The following is a 9,384-nucleotide window of genomic DNA, read 5'->3' on the forward strand; positions in this document are numbered from 1 at the left end:
TGTTCAGGATGTCTCATGCTGTATGATCAGTCTATGGATGATCCCTACTGTTCAGGATGTCTCATGCTGTATGATCAGTCTATGGATGATTCCTACTGTTCAGGATGTCTCATGCTGTATGATCAGTCTATAGATGATTCCTACTGTACAGGATGTCTCATGCTGTATGATCAGTCTATGGATGATCTCTACTGTTCAGGATGTCTCATGCTGTATGATCAGTCTATGGATGATCTCTACTGTTCAGGATGTCTCATGCTGTATGATCAGTCTATGGATGATCCCTACTGTTCAGGATGTCTCATGCTGTATGATCAGTCTATGGATGATCCCTACTGTTCAGGATGTCTCATGCTGTATGATCAGTCTATGGATGATCTCTACTGTTCAGGATGTCTCATGCTGTATGATCAGTCTATGGATGATCTCTACTGTACAGGATGTCTCATGCTGTATGATCAGTCTATGGATGATCTCTACTGTTCAGGATGTCTCATGCTGTATGATCAGTCTATGGATGATCTCTACTGTACAGGATGTCTCATGCTGTATGATCAGTCTATGGATGATCCCTACTGTTCAGGATGTCTCATGCTGTATGATCAGTCTATGGATGATCCCTACTGTTCAGGATGTCTCATGCTGTATGATCAGTCTATGGATGATCCCTACTGTTCAGGATGTCTCATGCTGTATGATCAGTCTATGGATGATCCCTACTGTTCAGGATGTCTCATGCTGTATGATCAGTCTATGGATGATCCCTACTGTTCAGGATGTCTCATGCTGTATGATCAGTCTATGGATGATCCCTACTGTTCAGGATGTCTCATGCTGTATGATCAGTCTATGGATGATCCCTACTGTTCAGGATGTCTCATGCTGTATGATCAGTCTATGGATGATCCCTACTGTACAGGATGTCTCATGCTGTATGATCAGTCTATGGATGATCCCTACTGTTCAGGATGTCTCATGCTGTATGATCAGTCTATGGATGATCCCTACTGTACAGGATGTCTCATGCTGTATGATGGGTTGGTCAGTCTATGGATGATCTCTACTGTTCAGGATGTCTCATGCTGTATGATCAGTCTATGGATGATCCCTACTGTTCAGGATGTCTCATGCTGTATGATCAGTCTATGGATGATCCCTACTGTTCAGGATGTCTCATGCTGTATGATCAGTCTATGGATGATTCCTACTGTTCAGGATGTCTCATGCTGTATGATCAGTCTATGGATGATCCCTACTGTTCAGGATGTCTCATGCTGTATGATCAGTCTATGGATGATCCCTACTGTTCAGGATGTCTCATGCTGTATGATCAGTCTATGGATGATCCCTACTGTACAGGATGTCTCATGCTGTATGATCAGTCTATAGATGATTCCTACTGTACAGGATGTCTCATGCTGTATGATCAGTCTATGGATGATCCCTACTGTTCAGGATGTCTCATGCTGTATGATCAGTCTATGGATGATCCCTACTGTTCAGGATGTCTCATGCTGTATGATAGATCAGTCTATGGATGATCCCTACTGTTCAGGATGTCTCATGCTGTATGATCAGTCTATGGATGATCCCTACTGTTCAGGATGTCTCATGCTGTATGATCAGTCTATGGATGATCCCTACTGTTCAGGATGTCTCATGCTGTATGATAGATCAGTCTATGGATGATCCCTACTGTTCAGGATGTCTCATGCTGTATGATCAGTCTATGGATGATCCCTACTGTTCAGGATGTCTCATGCTGTATGATCAGTCTATGGATGATCCCTACTGTTCAGGATGTCTCATGCTGTATGATCAGTCTATGGATGATCCTTACTGTTCAGGATGTCTCATGCTGTATGATCAGTCTATGGATGATCCCTACTGTTCAGGATGTCTCATGCTGTATGATCAGTCTATAGATGATCCCTACTGTTCAGGATGTCTCATGCTGTATTATAGATCAGTCTATGGATGATTCCTACTGTACAGGATGTCTCATGCTGTATGATCAGTCTATGGATGATTCCTACCGTTCAGGATGTCTCATGCTGTATGATCAGTCTATGGATGATCCCTACTGTTCAGGATGTCTCATGCTGTATGATCAGTCTATAGATGATCTCTACTGTTCAGGATGTCTCATGCTGTATGATCAGTCTATGGATGATTCCTACTGTTCAGGATGTCTCATGCTGTATGATCAGTCTATGGATGATCCCTACTGTACAGGATGTCTCATGCTGTATGATCAGTCTATGGATGATCCCTACTGTTCAGGATGTCTCGTGCTGTATGGTCAGTCTATGGATGATCCCTACTGTTCAGGATGTCTCATGCTGTATGATCAGTCTATAGATGATCTCTACTGTTCAGGATGTCTCATGCTGTATGATCAGTCTATGGATGATCCCTACTGTTCAGGATGTCTCATGCTGTATGATCAGTCTATGGATGATCCCTACTGTTCAGGATGTCTCATGCTGTATGATGGGTTGGTCAGTCTATGGATGATCCCTACTGTTCAGGATGTCTCATGCTGTATGATCAGTCTATGGATGATCCCTACTGTTCAGGATGTCTCATGCTGTATGATCAGTCTATGGATGATCCCTACTGTTCAGGATGTCTCATGCTGTATGATCAGTCTATGGATGATCCCTACTGTACAGGATGTCTCATGCTGTATGATCAGTCTATGGATGATCCCTACTGTTCAGGATGTCTCATGCTGTATGATCAGTCTATGGATGATCTCTACCGTTCAGGATGTCTCATGCTGTATGATCAGTCTATGGATGATCCCTACTGTTCAGGATGTCTCATGCTGTATGATCAGTCTATGGATGATCCCTACTGTTCAGGATGTCTCATGCTGTATGATCAGTCTATGGATGATCCCTACTGTACAGGATGTCTCATGCTGTATGATCAGTCTATGGATGATTCCTACTGTTCAGGATGTCTCATGCTGTATGATCAGTCTATGGATGATCCCTACTGTTCAGGATGTCTCATGCTGTATGATCAGTCTATAGATGATCCCTACTGTTCAGGATGTCTCATGCTGTATGATCAGTCTATGGATGATCCCTACTGTTCAGGATGTCTCATGCTGTATGATAGATCAGTCTATGGATGATCCCTACTGTTCAGGATGTCTCATGCTGTATTATAGATCAGTCTATGGATGATCCCTACTGTTCAGGATGTCTCATGCTGTATGATCAGTCTATGGATGATTCCTACTGTTCAGGATGTCTCATGCTGTATGATAGATCAGTCTATGGATGATCCCTACTGTTCAGGATGTCTCATGCTGTATGATCAGTCTATGGATGATTCCTACTGTTCAGGATGTCTCATGCTGTATGATAGATCAGTCTATGGATGATCTCTACTTTACAGGATGTCTCATGCTGTATGATAGATCAGTCTATGGATGATCCCTACTGTTCAGGATGTCTCATGCTGTATGGTCAGTCTATGGATGATCCCTACTGTTCAGGATGTCTCATGCTGTATGATCAGTCTATGGATGATCCCTACTGTTCAGGATGTCTCATGCTGTATGATCAGTCTATGGATGATCCCTACTGTTCAGGATGTCTCATGCTGTATGATGGGTTGGTCAGTCTATGGATGATCCCTACTGTTCAGGATGTCTCATGCTGTATGATCAGTCTATGGATGATCCCTACTGTTCAGGATGTCTCATGCTGTATGATCAGTCTATGGATGATCCCTACTGTTCAGGATGTCTCATGCTGTATGATCAGTCTATGGATGATCCCTACTGTACAGGATGTCTCATGCTGTATGATCAGTCTATGGATGATCCCTACTGTTCAGGATGTCTCATGCTGTATGATCAGTCTATAGATGATCTCTACTGTACAGGATGTCTCATGCTGTATGATCAGTCTATGGATGATCTCTACCGTTCAGGATGTCTCATGCTGTATGATCAGTCTATGGATGATCCCTACTGTTCAGGATGTCTCATGCTGTATGATCAGTCTATGGATGATCCCTACTGTTCAGGATGTCTCATGCTGTATGATCAGTCTATGGATGATCCCTACTGTACAGGATGTCTCATGCTGTATGATCAGTCTATGGATGATTCCTACTGTTCAGGATGTCTCATGCTGTATGATCAGTCTATGGATGATCCCTACTGTTCAGGATGTCTCATGCTGTATGATCAGTCTATAGATGATCCCTACTGTTCAGGATGTCTCATGCTGTATGATCAGTCTATGGATGATCCCTACTGTTCAGGATGTCTCATGCTGTATGATAGATCAGTCTATGGATGATCCCTACTGTTCAGGATGTCTCATGCTGTATTATAGATCAGTCTATGGATGATCCCTACTGTTCAGGATGTCTCATGCTGTATGATCAGTCTATGGATGATTCCTACTGTTCAGGATGTCTCATGCTGTATGATAGATCAGTCTATGGATGATTCCTACTGTTCAGGATGTCTCATGCTGTATTATAGATCAGTCTATGGATGATCCCTACTGTTCAGGATGTCTCATGCTGTATGATCAGTCTATGGATGATTCCTACTGTTCAGGATGTCTCATGCTGTATTATAGATCAGTCTATGGATGATCCCTACTGTTCAGGATGTCTCATGCTGTATGATCAGTCTATGGATGATTCCTACTGTTCAGGATGTCTCATGCTGTATGATAGATCAGTCTATGGATGATCTCTACTTTACAGGATGTCTCATGCTGTATGATAGATCAGTCTATGGATGATCCCTACTGTTCAGGATGTCTCATGCTGTATGGTCAGTCTATGGATGATCCCTACTGTTCAGGATGTCTCATGCTGTATGATCAGTCTATGGATGATCTCTACTGTTCAGGATGTCTCATGCTGTATGATCAGTCTATGGATGATCCCTACTGTTCAGGATGTCTCATGCTGTATGATGGGTTGGTCAGTCTATGGATAATCCCTACTGTTCAGGATGTCTCATGCTGTATGATCAGTCTATGGATGATTCCTACTGTTCAGGATGTCTCATGCTGTATGATCAGTCTATGGATGATCCCAACTGTTCAGGATGTCTCATGCTGTATGATCAGTCTATAGATGATCTCTACTGTTCAGGATGTCTCATGCTGTATGATCAGTCTATGGATGATCCCTACTGTTCAGGATGTCTCATGCTGTATGATCAGTCTATGGATGATCCCTACTGTTCAGGATGTCTCATGCTGTATGATCAGTCTATAGATGATCTCTACTGTACAGGATGTCTCATGCTGTATGATCAGTCTATGGATGATCCCTACTGTTCAGGATGTCTCATGCTGTATGATCAGTCTATGGATGATCCCTACTGTTCAGGATGTCTCATGCTGTATGATCAGTCTATGGATGATCCTTACTGTTCAGGATGTCTCATGCTGTATGATCAGTCTATGGATGATCCCTACTGTTCAGGATGTCTCATGCTGTATGATCAGTCTATGGATGATCCCTACTGTACAGGATGTCTCATGCTGTATTATAGATCAGTCTATGGATGATCCCTACTGTTCAGGATGTCTCATGCTGTATGATAGATCAGTCTATGGATGATCCCTACTGTTCAGGATGTCTCATGCTGTATGGTCAGTCTATGGATGATCCCTACTGTTCAGGATGTCTCATGCTGTATGATCAGTCTATGGATGATCCCTACTGTTCAGGATGTCTCATGCTGTATGATGGGTTGGTCAGTCTATGGATGATCCCTACTGTTCAGGATGTCTCATGCTGTATGATCAGTCTATAGATGATCTCTACTGTTCAGGATGTCTCATGCTGTATGATCAGTCTATGGATGATCCCTACTGTTCAGGATGTCTCATGCTGTATGATCAGTCTATGGATGATCCCTACTGTTCAGGATGTCTCATGCTGTATGATCAGTCTATGGATGATCCCTACTGTACAGGATGTCTCATGCTGTATGATCAGTCTATGGATGATCCCTACTGTTCAGGATGTCTCATGCTGTATGATCAGTCTATAGATGATCTCTACTGTACAGGATGTCTCATGCTGTATGATCAGTCTATGGATGATCTCTACCGTTCAGGATGTCTCATGCTGTATGATCAGTCTATGGATGATCCCTACTGTTCAGGATGTCTCATGCTGTATGATCAGTCTATGGATGATCCCTACTGTTCAGGATGTCTCATGCTGTATGATCAGTCTATGGATGATCCCTACTGTTCAGGATGTCTCATGCTGTATGATCAGTCTATGGATGATCCCTACTGTTCAAGATGTCTCATGCTGTATGATCAGTCTATGGATGATCCCTACTGTTCAGGGTGTCTCATGCTGTATGATCAGTCTATGGATGATCCCTACTGTACAGGATGTCTCATGCTGTATGATCAGTCTATGGATGATCCCTACTGTTCAGGATGTCTCATGCTGTATGATCAGTCTATAGATGATCCCTACTGTTCAGGATGTCTCATGCTGTATGATCAGTCTATGGATGATCCCTACTGTACAGGATGTCTCATGCTGTATGATCAGTCTATGGATGATTCCTACTGTTCAGGATGTCTCATGCTGTATGATAGATCAGTCTATGGATGATTCCTACTGTTCAGGATGTCTCATGCTGTATGATAGATCAGTCTATGGATGATCCCTACTGTTCAGGATGTCTCATGCTGTATGATCAGTCTATGGATGATCCCTACTGTTCAGGATGTCTCATGCTGTATGATCAGTCTATAGATGATCTCTACTGTTCAGGATGTCTCATGCTGTATGATCAGTCTATAGATGATCTCTACTGTTCAGGATGTCTCATGCTGTATGATCAGTCTATGGATGATCCCTACTGTTCAGGATGTCTCATGCTGTATGGTCAGTCTATGGATGATCCCTACTGTTCAGGATGTCATTCTGTATGATCAGTCTATGGATGATTCCTACTGTTCAGGATGTCTCATGCTGTATGATCAGTCTATGGATGATCCCAACTGTTCAGGATGTCTCATGCTGTATGATCAGTCTATAGATGATCTCTACTGTTCAGGATGTCTCATGCTGTATGATCAGTCTATGGATGATCCCTACTGTTCAGGATGTCTCATGCTGTATGGTCAGTCTATGGATGATCCCTACTGTTCAGGATGTCTCATGCTGTATGATCAGTCTATGGATGATCCCTACTGTTCAGGATGTCTCATGCTGTATTATAGATCAGTCTATGGATGATCCCTACTGTTCAGGATGTCTCATGCTGTATGATCAGTCTATAGATGATCTCTACTGTTCAGGATGTCTCATGCTGTATGATCAGTCTATAGATGATCTCTACTGTTCAGGATGTCTCATGCTGTATGATCAGTCTATGGATGATCCCTACTGTTCAGGATGTCTCATGCTGTATGATCAGTCTATGGATGATCCCTACTGTTCAGGATGTCTCATGCTGTATGATGGGTTGGTCAGTCTATGGATGATTCCTACTGTTCAGGATGTCTCATGCTGTATGATCAGTCTATAGATGATCTCTACTGTTCAGGATGTCTCATGCTGTATGATCAGTCTATGGATGATCCCTACTGTTCAGGATGTCTCATGCTGTATGATCAGTCTATGGATGATCCCTACTGTTCAGGATGTCTCATGCTGTATGATCAGTCTATAGATGATCTCTACTGTTCAGGATGTCTCATGCTGTATGATCAGTCTATGGATGATCCCTACTGTTCAGGATGTCTCATGCTGTATGATCAGTCTATGGATGATCCCTACTGTTCAGGATGTCTCATGCTGTATGATCAGTCTATGGATGATCCCTACTGTACAGGATGTCTCATGCTGTATGATCAGTCTATGGATGATCCCTACTGTACAGGATGTCTCATGCTGTATTATAGATCAGTCTATGGATGATCCCTACTGTACAGGATGTCTCATGCTGTATGATCAGTCTATGGATGATCCCTACTGTTCAGGATGTCTCATGCTGTATGATCAGTCTATGGATGATCCCTACTGTTCAGGATGTCTCATGCTGTATGATCAGTCTATAGATGATCCCTACTGTTCAGGATGTCTCATGCTGTATGATCAGTCTATGGATGATCCCTACTGTTCAGGATGTCTCATGCTGTATGATAGATCAGTCTATGGATGATTCCTACTGTTCAGGATGTCTCATGCTGTATGATCAGTCTATAGATGATCCCTACTGTTCAGGATGTCTCATGCTGTATGATCAGTCTATAGATGATCCCTACTGTTCAGGATGTCTCATGCTGTATGATCAGTCTATAGATGATTCCTACTGTACAGGATGTCTCATGCTGTATGATCAGTCTATGGATGATCCCTACTGTTCAGGATGTCTCATGCTGTATGATCAGTCTATGGATGATCCCTACTGTTCAGGATGTCTCATGCTGTATGATCAGTCTATAGATGATCCCTACTGTTCAGGATGTCTCATGCTGTATTATAGATCAGTCTATGGATGATCCCTACTGTTCAGGATGTCTCATGCTGTATGATAGATCAGTCTATGGATGATCCCTACTGTACAGGATGTCTCATGCTGTATGATCAGTCTATGGATGATTCCTACTGTTCAGGATGTCTCATGCTGTATGATAGATCAGTCTATGGATGATTCCTACTGTTCAGGATGTCTCATGCTGTATGATAGATCAGTCTATGGATGATCTCTACTTTACAGGATGTCTCATGCTGTATGATAGATCAGTCTATGGATGATCCCTACTGTTCAGGATGTCTCATGCTGTATGATCAGTCTATGGATGATCCCTACTGTTCAGGATGTCTCATGCTGTATTATAGATCAGTCTATGGATGATCCCTACTGTTCAGGATGTCTCATGCTGTATTATAGATCAGTCTATGGATGATCCCTACTGTTCAGGATGTCTCATGCTGTATGATCAGTCTATGGATGATCCCTACTGTTCAGGATGTCTCATGCTGTATGATCAGTCTATGGATGATCCCTACTGTTCGGGATGTCTCATGCTGTATGATCAGTCTATGGATGATCCCTACTGTTCGGGATGTCTCATGCTGTATGATAGATCAGTCTATGGATGATTCCTACTGTATGATGGGTTGGTCAGTCTATGGAAGACTGGCAGGAGTTGTCTGGCTGGGCCAAACGTTCATGTGTATATGGTGAATGAAGAGACAGCAGTCAGCCAAGTGTTATTGTCGGTGTATCGGAACCATCGGTCATGTCCTCGGCACAGCTATATGGGCACCATCTGTCATGTACCAACACAGGTGTATGAGCACCATCGGTCATGTCCTTGGCACAGCTATATGGGCACCATCTGTCATGTA

Source organism: Hyla sarda, unplaced genomic scaffold, assembly GCF_029499605.1.
Source record: "Hyla sarda isolate aHylSar1 unplaced genomic scaffold, aHylSar1.hap1 scaffold_55, whole genome shotgun sequence".
Lineage (NCBI taxonomy): Eukaryota > Metazoa > Chordata > Amphibia > Anura > Hylidae > Hyla > Hyla sarda.